This window comes from Pristiophorus japonicus, unplaced genomic scaffold (genome assembly GCF_044704955.1).
Source record: "Pristiophorus japonicus isolate sPriJap1 unplaced genomic scaffold, sPriJap1.hap1 HAP1_SCAFFOLD_244, whole genome shotgun sequence".
Classification (NCBI taxonomy): domain Eukaryota; kingdom Metazoa; phylum Chordata; class Chondrichthyes; family Pristiophoridae; genus Pristiophorus; species Pristiophorus japonicus.
The window spans coordinates 567,741-580,904 of NW_027252166.1; positions in this window are offsets into that span (position 1 = coordinate 567,741).

The window sequence follows — 13,164 nt, forward strand, 5'->3', positions numbered from 1 at the left end:
TTCTGGTTTCTAGGTCAGACAATTGTCAGTTGGTCAGTTTCTGGTTTCGAGATCAGACTGTGGTCAGTTGGTCAGTTTCTGCTTGTCTCGGTCGGACTGTGGTCAGTTGGTCAGTTTCTGGTTGTCTCTATCAGACTGTGGTCAGTTGGTCATTTTCTGGTTTATAGGTCAGACTGTGGTCAGTTGCTCAGTTTCTGGTTTCTAGGTCAGACTGTGGTCAGTTGGTCAATTTCGGGTTGTCTCGGTCATACTGTGGTCAATTGGTCAGTTTCGGCTTGCCTCTGTCAGACTGTTGTCAGTTGTCAGTTTCTGGTTTCTCGGTCAGACTGTGGTCAATTGGTCAGTTTCTGGTTGCGAGGTCAGACTGTGGTCAGTTGGACAGCTCCGGTTGCTCAGGCAGGCTGTGGTCAGTTGCTCAGTTTTGCGTTGACTCTATCTGACTTTGGTCAGTTGGTCAGTTTCTGGTTGTCTCGTACGGACTGTGGTCAGTTGGTCAGTTTCTGTTTTTCCGGTCAGACTGTGTTCAGTTGGTCAGTTGTTGCTTCCTCGGCCAGACTGTGGTCAGATGGCCAGTTGCTGGTTGCTTGGTCAGACTGTGGTCAGTTGGTCAGTTTCGGGTTGGCATGAAGACTCGGATGATTTGTTCAGTTGCTGGATCCTTAGTCAGGCTGTGGTTATTTGGTGAGTTGCTGGTTGCATGGTGAGACTGTGGTCAGTTGCTCAGTTACTAGTTTCTACGTCAGGCTGTGGTCAGTTGGTCAGTTGCTGGTTCCTCGGTCAGATTGTGGTCAATTGCTCAGTTATGGGTTTCTAGGTCAGACTGTGGTCAGTTGCTCAGTTTCCGGTTGCTCAGTCAGGCTGTGGTCAGTTGCTCAGTTTTGTGTTGACTCGGTCTGACTGTGGTCAGTTGGTCAGTTTATGGTTGTGTCGCTCGGACTGTAGTCAGTTGGTCAGTTTCTGGTTTCCAGGTCAGACTGTGGTGAGTTGGTCAGTTTCTGGTTTCTTTGTCAGACTGTGGTAAGTTGGTCAGTTTCTGATTGCCTCGCTCGGACTGTGGTCAGTTGGTCAGTTTCTGGTTTTCTCGGTCGGACAGTGGTCAGTTGGTCAGTTTCTGGTTTCTCAGTCAGAGTGTGGTCACTTGGTCAGTTTCTAGTTTTCTTGTTCGGACTGTGGTCAGTTGGTCAGTTTCTGGTTTCTAGGTCAGACAATTGTCAGTTGGTCAGTTTCTGGTTTCGAGATCAGACTGTGGTCAGTTGGTCAGTTTCTGCTTGTCTCGGTCGGACTGTGGTCAGTTGGTCAGTTTCTGGTTGTCTCGGTCAGACTGTGGTCAGTTGGCCATTTTCTGGTTTCTAGGTCAGACTGTGGTCAGTTGGTCAATTTCGGGTTGTCTCGGTCATACTGTGGTCAATTGGTCAGTTTCGGCTTGCCTCTGTCAGACTGTTGTCAGTTGTCAGTTTCTGGTTTCTCGGTCAGACTGTGGTCAATTGGTCAGTTTCTGGTTGCGAGGTCAGACAGTGGTCAGTTGCTCAGTTTCTGGTTGTCTCGGTCAGATTGTGGTTAGTTGGTCAGTTTCTGGTTTCTAGATCAGACTGTGGTCAGTTGCTCAGTTTCTGGTTTCGAGGACAGACTCTGGTCAGTTGGTCAGTTTCGGGTTGTCTCGGTGAGACTGTGGTCAGTTGCTCAGTTTCTGGTTGTCTCGGGCAGATTGTGGTTAGTTGGTCAGTTTCTGGATTCTAGATCAGACTGTGGTCAGTTGGTCAGTTTCTGGTTTATAGATCAGACTGTGGTCATTTGCTCAATTTCTGATTTATTGGTCAGACTTCGGTGAGTTGGTCAGTTTCTGGTTGTCTCGGTCAGACTGTGGTCAGTTGGTCAGTTTCTCGTTTCTAGATAGGACTGTGGTCAGTTGATCAGTTTCTGCTTGCCTCGCTCGGACTGTGGTCAGTAGCTCCGTTTCTGGTTTCTAGGTAAGACTGTGGTCAGTTGGACAGTTTCTAGTTTCTAGGTCAGACTGGGGTCAGCTTGTCAATTTCTGATTTTCTTGGTCGGACTGTGCTCAGTTTGCCAGTTTCTGGTTTCTAGGTCAGACTATTGTCAGTTGGTCAGTTTCTGGTTTATAGATCAGCCTGTGGTCAGTTGGTCAGTTTCCGGTTGCTGTGTCAGGCTGTGGTCAGTTGCTCAGTTTTGGGTTGACTCGGTCTGACTGTGGTCAGTTGGTCAGTTTCTGGTTGTCTCGCTCGGACTGTGGTCAGTTGGTCAGTTTCTGGTTTCCAGGTCAGACTGTGGTCAGTTGGTCAGCTTCTGTTTTCTCGGTCAGACTGTGGTCAGTTTCTGGTTCCTAGGTCAGACTGCGGTCAGTTGGACAGTTTCCGGTTGCTCAGGCAGGCTGTGGTCAGTTGCTCAGTTTTGTGTTGACTCGGGCAGAATTTGGTCAGTTGGTCAGTTTCTGGTTGTCTCGTACGGACTGTGGTCAGTTGGTCAGTTTCTGGTTTCCAGGTCAGACTATGGTCAGTTGGTCAGTTTCTGGTTGCCTCGCTCGGATTGTTGTCAGTTGGTCAGTTTCTGGTTTCTAGGTCAGACTGCGGTCAGTTGGTCAGTTGCTGCTTCCTCGGCCAGACTGTGGTCAGTTGGCCAGTTGCTGGTTGCTTGGTCAAACTGTGGTCAGTTGGTCAGTTTCGGGTTGGCATGTAGACTCGGATGATTTGTTCAGTTGCTGGATCCTAAGTCAGGCTGTGGTTATTTGGTGAGTTGCTGGTTGCATGGTGAGACTGTGGTCAGTTGCTTAGTTACTAGTTTCTAGGTCAGGCTGTGGTCAGTTGGTCAGTTGCTGCTTCCTCGGTCAGACTGTGGTCAGTTGCTCAGTTATGGGTTTCTAGGTCAGACTGTGGTCAGTTGCTCAGTTTCGGGTTGTATTAGTCAGACTGTGGTCAGTTTCTGGTTCCTAGGTCAGACTGTGGTCAGTTGCTCAGTTTCCGGTTGCTCACTCAGGCTGTGGTCAGTCGCTCAGTTTTGCGTTGACTCGGTCTGACTGTGGTCAGTTGGTCAGTTTCTGGTTGTGTCACTCGGACTGTGGTCAGTTGGTCAGTTTATGGTTTCCAGGTCAGACTGTGGTCAGTTGGTCAGTTTCTGGTTGCCTCGCTCGGATGTGGTCAGTTGATCAGTTTCTTGTTTCTGGGTCAGACTGTGGTCAGTTGGTCAATTTCTGGTTTTCTCGGTCGGACTGTGGTCAGTTGGTCAGTTTCTGGTTTCTCAGTCAGAGTGTGGTCACTTGGTCAGTTTCTAGTTGTCTCGGTCAGACTGTGGTCAGTTGGTCAGTTTCTGGTTTCTGGGTAAGACTGTGGTCAGTTGGACAGTTTCTGGTTTTTAGGTCAGACTGGGGTCAGTTTGTCAGTTTCTGGTTTTTTTGGTCGGACTGTGGTCAGTTGGTCAGTTTCTGGTTTCTAGGTCAGACAATTGTCAGTTGGTCAGTTTCTGGTTTCTAGATCAGACTGTGGTCAGTTGGTCAGTTTCTGCTTGTCTCGGTCGGACTGTGGTCAGTTGGTCAGTTTCTGGTTGTCTCGGTCAGACTGTGGTCAGTTGGTCATTTTCTGGGTTATAGGTCAGACTGTGGTCAGTTGCTCAGTTTCTGGTTTCTAGGTCAGACTGTGGTCAGTTGGTCAATTTCGTGTTGTCTCGGTCATACTGTGGTCAATTGGTCAGTTTCGGCTTGCCTCTGTCAGACTGTTGTCAGTTGGTCAGTTTCTGGTTTCTCGGTCAGACTGTGGTCAATTGGTCAGTTTCTGGTTGCGAGGTCAGACTCAAGTCAGTTGCTCAGTTTCTGGTTGTCTCGGTCAGATTGTGGTTAGTTGGTCAGTTTCTGGTTTCTAGATCAGACTGTGGTCAGTTGCTCAGTTTCTGGTTTCTAGGAGAGACTGTGGTCAGTTGGTCAGTTTCGGGTTGTCTCGGTGAGACTGTGGTCAGTTGCTCAGTTTCTGGTTTCTTTGTCAGACTGTGGTAAGTTGGTCAGTTTCTGGTTGTGTCGCTCGGACTGTGGTCAGTTGGTCAGTTTCTGGTTTCCAGGTCAGACTGTGGTGAGTTGATCAGTTTCTGTTTTTTTGTCAGACTGTGGTAAGTTGGTCAGTTTCTGGTTGTCTCGCTCGGACTGTGGTCAGTAGCACAGTTTCTGGTTTCTAGGTCAGACTGTGGTCAGTTGCTCAGTTTCTGGTTGTCTCGGTCAGATTGTGGTTAGTTGGCCAGTTGCTGGATTCTAGATCAGACTGTGGTCAGTTGGTCAGTTTCTGGTTTATATATCAGACTGTGGTCAGTTGCTCAATTTCTTGTTGATTGGTCAGACTTCGGTGAGTTGGTCAGTTTCTGGTTGTCTCGGTGAGACTGTGGTCAGTTGGTCAGTTTCTGGTTTCTAGATCAGATTGTGGTCAGTTGGTCAGTTTCTGCTTGCCTCGCTCGGACTGTGATCAGTAGCTCAGTTTCTGGTTTCTAGGTAAGACTGTGGTCAGTTGGACAGTTTCTAGTTTCTAGGTCAGACTGGGGTCAGTTTGTCAGTTTCTGTTTTTTTAGGTCGGACTGTGGTCAGTTGGTCAGTTTCTGGTTTCTAGACAGACTATTGTCAGTTGGTCAGTTTCTGGTTTCTCGATCAGCCTGTGGTCAGTTGTTCAGTTTCTGCTTGTCTCGGTCGGACTGTGGTCAGTTGGTCAGTTTCTGTTTGTCTCGGTCAGACTGTGGTCAGTTTGTCAGATTCTGGTTTATAGGTCAGACTGTGATCAGTTGCTCAGTTTCTGGTTTTTAGGTCAGACTGTGGTCAGTTGTTCAGTTTCGGGTTGTCTCGGTCAGTCTGTTGTCAGTTGGTCAGTTTTGGGTTGCCTCTGTCAGACTGTTGTCAGTTGGTCAGTTTCTGGTTTCTCGGTCAGACTGTGGTCAATTGGTCAGTTTCTTTCTGGTTGCTAGGTCAGACTGTGGTCCGTTGCTCAGTTTCTGGTTGTCTCGGTCAGATTGTGTTTTGTTGGTCAGTTTCTGGTTTCTAGATCAGACTGTGGTCAGTTGCTCAGTTTCTGGTTTCTAGATCAGACTGTGGTCCGATGCTCAGTTGCTGGATCCTAATCAGGCTGTGGTCATTTGGTCAGTTGCTGGTTGCTCGGTGAGACTTTGGTCAGTTGCTCAGTTACTAGTTTCTAGGTCAGGCTGCGGTCAGTTGTTCAGTTGCTGCTTGCTCGGCCAGACAGTGGTCAGTTGCTCAGTTACAGGTTTCTAAATCTGACTGTGGTCAGTTGCTCAGTTTCGGTTTGTCTCAGTCAGACTGCGTTCAGTTGGACAGTTTCCGGTTGCTCAGTCAGGCTGTGGTCAGTTGCTAAGTTTTGGGTTGACTCGGTCTGACCGTGGTCAGTTGGTCAGTTTCTGGTTGTCTCGCTCGGACTGTGGTCAGTTGGTCAGCTTCTGGTTTCCAGGTCAGACTACAGTCAGTTGGTCACTTTCTGGTTACCTCGCGCGGATTGTGGTCAGTTGGTCAGTTTATGGTTGTCTCGGTCGGACAGTGGTCAGTTGGTCAGTTTCTGGTTGTCTCGGTCAGAATGTGGTCAGATGGTCAGTTTCTGGTTGTCTCGGTCAGACTGTGGTCAGTTGGTCAGTTTCTGGTTTCTGGGACAGACTGTGGTCAGTTGGTCAGTTTCTGGTTGTCTCGGTCTGACAGTGGTCAGTTGGTCAGTTTCTGGTTGTCTCGGTCAGAATGTGGTCAGATGGTCAGTTTCTGGTTGTCTCGGTCAGACTGTGGTTAGTTGGTCAGTTTCTGGTTTCTGGGTCAGACTGTGGTCAGTTGGTCATTTCGGCTTGTCTCGGTCAGACTGTGGTCAATTGGTCAGTTTCGGGTTGTCTCTGTCAGACTGTGGTCAGTTGGTCAGTTTCTGGTTTCTGGTTCAGACTATGGTTAGTTGGACACTTCTGGTTTATTTGTCAGACTGTGGTAAGTTGGTCAGTTTCTGGTTGCCTCGCTCGGACTGTGGTCAGTAGCTCAGTTTCTGGTTTTCAGGTCAGACTGTGGTCAGTTGGTCAGTTTCTGGTTTTCTCGGTCGGACAGTGGTCAGTTGGTCAGTTTCTGGTTTCTCAGTCAGAGTGTGGTCACTTGGTCAGTTTCTAGTTTTCTCGGTCAGACTGTGGTCAGTTGGTCAGTTTCTGGTTTCTGGGTCAGACTATGGTAAGTTGGACAGTTTCTGGTTTCTAGGTCAGACTGGGGTCAGATTGTCAGTTTCTGATTTTTTGGTCGGACTGTGGTCAGTTGATCAGTTTCTGCTTTCTTGGTCAGTCTATTGTCAGTTGGTCAGTTTTTGGTTTCTAGATCAAACTGTGGTCAGTTGGTCAGTTTCTGCTTGTCTCGGTCGGACTGTGGTCAGTTGGTCAGTTTCTGGTTGTCTCGGTCAGACTGTGGTCAGTTGGTCAGTTTCTGGTTTATCGGTCAGACTGTGGTCAGTTGCTCAGTTTCTGGTTTCTAGGTCAGACTGTGGTCAGTTGGTCAATTTCGGGTTGTCTCGGTCAGACTGTGGTCAATTGGTCAGTTTCGTCTTACCTCTGTCAGATTGTTGTCAGTTGGTCAGTTTTTGGTTTCTCGGTCAGACTGTGGTCAATTGGTCAGTTTCTGGTTGCGAGGTCAGACTGTGGCCAGTTGCTCAGTTTCTGGTTGTCTCGGTCAGATTGTGGTTAGTTGGTCAGTTTCTGGTTTCTAGATCAGACTGTGGTCAGTTGCTCAGTTTCTGGTTTCTAGGACAGACTGTGGTCAGTTGGGCAGTTTCGGGTTGTCTCGGTGAGACTGTGGTCAGTTGCTCAGTTTCTGGTTGTCTCGGTCAGACTGTTGTCAGTTGGTCAGTTTCTTATTTCTAGGTCAGACTGTGGTCAGTTGGTCAGTTTCTGCTTGCCTCGCTCGGACTGTGAACAGTTGCTCAGTTTCTGGTTTCTAGGTCGGACTATTGTCAGTTGGTCAGTTTCTGGTTTCTCGATCAGCCTGTGATCAGTTGGTCAGTTTCCGGTTGCTGAGTCAGGCTGTGGTCAGTTGCTCAGTTTTGGGTTGACTCGGTCTGACTGTGGTCAGTTGGTCAGTTTCTGGTTGTCTCGCTCGGACTGTGGTCAGTTGGTCAGTTTCTAGTTTCCAGGTCAGACTGTGGTCAGTTGGTCAGCTTCTGTTTTCTCGGTAAGATTGTGGTCATTTGGTCTGTTTCGCATTGTCTCGGTCAGACTGTGGTCAGTTGCTCAGTTACTGATTTCAAGGTCAGACTGTTGTCAGTTGCTCAGTTTCGGGTTGTCTCGGTCAGAATGTGGTCAGTTTCTGTTTCCTATTTCAGACTGCGGTCAGTTAGACAGTTTCCGGTTGCTCAGTCAGGCTGTGGTCAGTTGCTCAGTTTTGGGTTGACTCGGTCTGACTGTGGTCAGTTGGTCAGTTTCTGGTTGTCTCGCTCGGACTGTGGTCAGTTGGTCAGTTTCTGGTTTCCAGGTCAGACTGTGGTCAGTTGGTCAGTTTCTGGTTGCCTGGCTCGGATTGTGGTCAGTTGGTCAGTTTCTGGTTTCTAGGTCAGACTGTGGTCAGTTGGTCAGTTGCTGCTTCCTCGGCCAGACTGTGGTCAGTTGTCCAGTTGCTGGTTGCTTGGTCAGACTGTGGTCAGTTGGTCAGTTTCGGGTTGGCATGTAGACTCGGATGATTTGTTCAGTTGCTGGATCCTAAGTCTGGCTGTGGTTATTTGGTGAGTTGCTGGTTGCATGGTGAGACTGTAGTCAGTTGCTCAGTTACTAGTTTCTACGTCAGGCTGTGGTCAGTTGGTCAGTTGCTGGTTCCTCGGTCAGACTGTGGTCAGTTGCTCAGTTATGGGTTTCTAGGTCAGACTGTGGTCAGTTGCTCAGTTTCGGGTTGTATCAGTCAGACTGTGGTCAGTTTCTGGTTCCTCGGTCAGATTGTGGTTAGTTGGTCAGTTTCTGGTTTCAAGATCAGACTTTGGTCAGTTGCTCAGTTTCTGTTTTTTAGGACAGACTGTGGTCAGTTGGTCAGTTTCGGGTTGTCTCGGTGAGACTGTGGTCAGTTGCTCAATTTCTGGTTGTCTCGGTCAGATTGTGGATCGTTGGTCAGTTGCTGGATTCTAGATCAGACTGTGGTCAGTTGGTCAGTTTCTGGTTTCTAGATCAGACTGTGGTCAGTTGGTCAGTTTCTGCGTGCCTCGCTCGGACTGTGGTCTGTAGCTCAGTTTCTGGTTTCTAGGTAAGACTGTGGTCAGTTGGACAATTTCTAGTTTCTAGGTCAGACTGGGGTCAGTTTCTCAGTTTCTGGTTTTCTTGGTCCGACTGTGGTCAGTTGGTCAGTTTCTGGTTTCTAGGGCAGACAATTGTCAGTTGGTCAGTTTCTGGTTTCTAGATCAGCCTGTGGTCAGTTGGTCAGTTTCTGCTTGTCTCGGTCGGACTGTGGTCAGTTGGTCAGTTTCTGCTTGTCTCGGTCGGACTGTGGTCAGTTGGTCAGTTTCTGCTTGTCTCGGTCGGACTGTGGTCAGTTGGTCAGTTTCTGGTTGTCTCGGTCAGACTGTGGTCAGTTGGTCATTTTCTGGTTTATAGGTCAGACTGTGGTCAGTTGGTCAGTTTCTGGTTTCTAGGTCAGACTGTGGTCAGTTGGTCAATTTCGGGTTGTCTCGGTCATACTGTGGTCAATTGGTCAGTTTCGGCTTGCCTCTGTCAGACTGTTGTCAGTTGTCAGTTTCTGGTTTCTCGGTCAGACTGTGGTCAATTGGTCAGTTTCTTTCTGGTTGCTAGGTCAGACTGTGGTCAGTTGCTCAGTTTCTGGTTGTCTCGGTCAGATTGTGGTCAGTTGGTCAGTTTCTGGTTGTCTCGGTCAGACTGTGGTCAGTTTGTCAGATTCTGGTTCATAATTCAGACTGTGGTCAGTTGCTCTGTTTCTGGTTTCTAGGTCAGACTGTGGTCAGTTGGTCAGTTTCGAGTTGTCTCGGTCAGATTGTGATCAATTGGTCAGTTTCGGGTTGCCTCTGTCACACTGTTGTCAATTGGCCAGTTTCTGGTTTCTCGGTCAGACTGTGGTCAATTGATCAGTTTCTTTCTGATTGCTCGGTCAGACTGTGGTCCGTTGCCCAGTTTCTGGTTGTCTCGGTCAGATTGTGGTTAGTTGGTCAGTTTCTGGTTTCATGGACAGACTGTGGTCAGTTGGTCAATTTTGGGTTGTCTCGGTGAGACTGTGGTCAGTTGCTCAGTTTCTGTTTTCTAGATCAGACTGTGGTCCGATGCTCAGTTGCTGGTTTCTAGGTCAGACTGTGGTCAGTTGGCCAGTTGCTGATTGCTTGGTCAGACTGTGGTCAGTTGCTCAGTTTCCGGTTGGCATGGAGACTGTGATGATTTGTTCTGTTGCTGGATCCTAATCAGGCTGTGGTCATTTGGACAGTTGCTGGTTGCTCGGTGAGACTTTGGTCAGTTGCTCAGTTACTAGTTTCTAGGTCAGGCTGCGGTCAGTTGTTCAGTTGCTTTTTGCTCGGCCAGACAGTGGTCAGTTGCTCAGTTACAGGTTTCTAAATCAGACTGTGGTCAGTTGCTCAGTTTCGGGTTGTCTCAGTCAGACTGCGGTCAGTTGGACAGTTTCCGTTTGCTCAGTCAGGCTGTGTTCAGTTGCGAAGTTTTGGGTTGACTCGGTCTGACCGTGGTCAGTGGTCAGTTTCTGGTTGTCTCGCTCGGACTGTGGTCAGTTGGTCAGCTTCTGGTTTCCAGGTCAGACTGTAGTCAGTTGGTCAGTTTCTGGTTGCCTCGCACGGATTGCGGTCAGTTGGTCAGTTTCTGATTTCTAGGTCAGACTGTGGTCCGTTGGTCAGTTTCTGGTTGTCTCGGTCGGACAGTGGTCAGTTGGTCAGTTTCTGGTTGTCTCGGTCAGAATGTGGTCAGATGGTCAGTTTCTGGTTGTCTCGGTGAGACTGTGGTCAGTTGGTCAGTTTCTGGTTTCTGAGTCAGACTGTGATCAATTGGTCATTTCGGCTTGTCTCGGTCAGACTGTGGTCAATTGGTCAGTTTCGGGTTGTCTCTGTCAGACTGTGGTCAGTTGGTCAGTTTCTGGTTTCTGGGTCAGACTATGGTCAGTTGGACACTTCTGGTTTCTTTGTCAGACTGTGGTCAGTTGGTCAGTTTCTGGTTGCCTCGCTCGGACTGTGGTCAGTAGCTCAGTTTCTGGTTTCTAGGTCAGACTGTGGTCAGTTGGTCAGTTTCTGGTTGTCTCGGTCAGACTGTGGTCAGTTGCTCAGTTTCTGGTTTCTAGGTCAGACTGTGGTCAGTTGGTCAATTTCGGGTTGTCTCGGTCAGAGTGTGGTCAATTGGTCAGTTTCGGCTTGCCTCTGTCAGACTGTTGTCAGTTGGTCAGTTTCTGGTTTCTCGGTCAGAATGTGGTCAATTGGTCAGTTTCTGTTTGCGAGGTCAGACTGTGGTCAGTTGCTCAGTTTCTGGTTGTCTCGGTCAGATTGTGGTTAGTTGGTCAGTTTCTGGTTTCTAGATCAGACTGTGGTCAGTTGCTCAGTTTCTGGTTTCTAGGACAGACTGTGGTCTGTTGGTCAGTTTCGGGTTGTCTCGGTGAGACTGTGGTCAGTTGCTCAGTTTCTGGTTGTCTCGGTCAGATTGTTGTTAGTTGGTCAGTTTCTGGATTCTAGATCAGACAGTGGTCAGTTGGTCAGTTTCTGGTTTATAGATCAGACTTTGGCCAGTTGCTCAATTTCTGGTTTATTGGTCAGACTTTGGTGAGTTGGTCAGTTTCTGGTTGTCTCGGTCAGACTGTTGTCAGTTGGTTAGTTTCTGGTTTCTAGATCAGACTGTGGTCAGTTGGTCAGTTTCTGCTTGCCTCGCTCGGACTGTGGTCAGTAGCTCAGTTTCTGGTTTCTAGGTAAGACTGTGGTCAGTTGGACAGTTTCTAGTTTCTAGGTCAGACTGGGGTCAGCTTGTCAGTTTCTGGTTTTCTTGGTCGGACTGTGGTCAGTTGGTCAGTTTCTGGTTTCTAGGTCAGACTATTGTCAGTTGGTCAGTTTCTGGTTTCTAATCAGCCTGTGGTCAGTTGGTCAGGTTCCGGTTGCTGAGTCAGGCTGTGGTTAATTGCTCAGTTTTGGGTTGACTCGGTCTGACTGTGGTCAGTTGGTCAGTTTCTGGTTGTCTCGCTCGGACTGTGCTCAGTTGGTCAGTTTCTAGTTTCCAGGTCAGACTGTGGTCAGTTGGTCAGCTTCTGTTTTCTCGGTAAGATTGTGGTCATTTGGTCTGTTTCGCATTGTCTCGGTCAGATTGTGGTCAGTTGCTCAGTTACTGATTTCGAGGTCAGACTGTGGTCAGTTGCTCAGTTTCGGGTTGTCTCGGTCAGAATGTGGTCAGTTTCTGGTTCCTAGTTCAGACTGCGGTCAGTTGGACAGTTTCCGGTTGCTCAGTCAGGCTGTGGTCAGTTGCTCAGTTTTGGGTTGACTCGGTCTGACTGTGGTCAGTTGGTCAGTTTCTGGTTGTCTCGCTCGGACTGTGGTCAGTTGGTCAGTTTCTGGTTTCCAGGTCAGACTGTGGTCAGTTGGTCAGTTTCTGGTTGCCTGGCTCGGATTGTGGTCAGTTGGTCAGTTTCTGGTTTATCGGTCAGACTGTGGTCAGTTGCTCAGTTTCTGGTTTCTCGGTCAGACTGTGGTCAGTTGGTCAATTTCGTGTTGTCTCGGTCAGACTGTGGTCAATTGGTCAGTTTCGGCTTACCTCTGTCAGATTGTTGTCAGTTGGTCAGTTTTTGGTTTCTCGGTCAGACTGTGGTCAATTGGTCAGTTTCTGGTTGCGAGGTCAGACTGTGGCCAGTTGCTCAGTTTCTGGTTGTCTCGGTCAGATTGTGGTTAGTTGGTCAGTTTCTGGTTTCTAGATCAGACTGTGGTCAGTTGCTCAGTTTCTGGTTTCTAGGACAGACTGTGGTCAGTTGGGCAGTTTCGGGTTGTCTCGGTGAGACTGTGGTCAGTTGCTCAGTTTCTGGTTGTCTCGGTCAGACTGTTGTCAGTTGGTCAGTTTCTGGTTTCTAGATCAGACTGTGGTCAGTTGGTCAGTTTCTGCTTGCCTCGCTCGGACTGTGATCAGTAGCTCAGTTTCTGGTTTCTAGGTCGGACTATTGTCAGTTGGTCAGTTTCTGGTTTCTAGATCAGCCTGTGATCAGTTTGTCAGTTTCCGGTTGCTGAGTCAGGCTGTGGTCAGTTGCTCAGTTTTGGGTTGACTCGGTCTGACTGTGGTCAGTTGGTCAGTTTCTGGTTGTCTCGCTCGGACTGTGGTCAGTTGGTCAGTTTCTAGTTTCCAGGTCAGACTGTGGTCAGTTGGTCAGCTTCTGTTTTCTCGGTAAGATTGTGGTCATTTGGTCTGTTTCGCATTGTCTCGGTCAGACTGTGGTCAGTTGCTCAGTTACTGATTTCGAGGTCAGACTGTGGTCAGTTGCTCAGTTTCGGGTTGTCTCGGTCAGAATGTGGTCAGTTTCTGGTTCCTATTTCAGACTGCGGTCAGTTAGACAGTTTCCGGTTGCTCAGTCAGGCTGTGGTCAGTTGCTCAGTTTTGGGTTGACTCGGTCTGACTGTGGTCAGTTGGTCAGTTTCTGGTTGTCTCGCTCGGACTGTGGTCAGTTGGTCAGTTTCTAGTTTCCAGGTCAGACTGTGGTCAGTTGGTCAGCTTCTGTTTTCTCGGTAAGATTGTGGTCATTTGGTCTGTTTCGCATTGTCTCGGTCAGACTGTGGTCAGTTGCTCAGTTACTGATTTCGAGGTCAGACTGTGGTCAGTTGCTCAGTTTCGGGTTGTCTCGGTCAGAATGTGGTCAGTTTCTGGTTCCTAGTTCAGACTGCGGTCAGTTGGACAGTTTCCGGTTGCTCAGTCAGGCTGTGGTCAGTTGCTCAGTTTTGGGTTGACTCGGTCTGACTGTGGTCAGTTGGTCAGTTTCTGGTTGTCTCGCTCGGACTGTGGTCAGTTGGTCAGTTTCTGGTTTCCAGGTCAGACTGTGGTCAGTTGGTCAGTTGCTGCTTCCTCGGCCAGACTGTGGTCAGTTGTCCAGTTGCTGGTTGCTTGGTCAGACTGTGGTCAGTTGGTCAGTTTCGGGTTGGCATGTAGACTCGGATGATTTGTTCAGTTGCTGGATCCTAAGTCAGGCTGTGGTTATTTTGTGAGTTGCTGGTTGCATGGTGA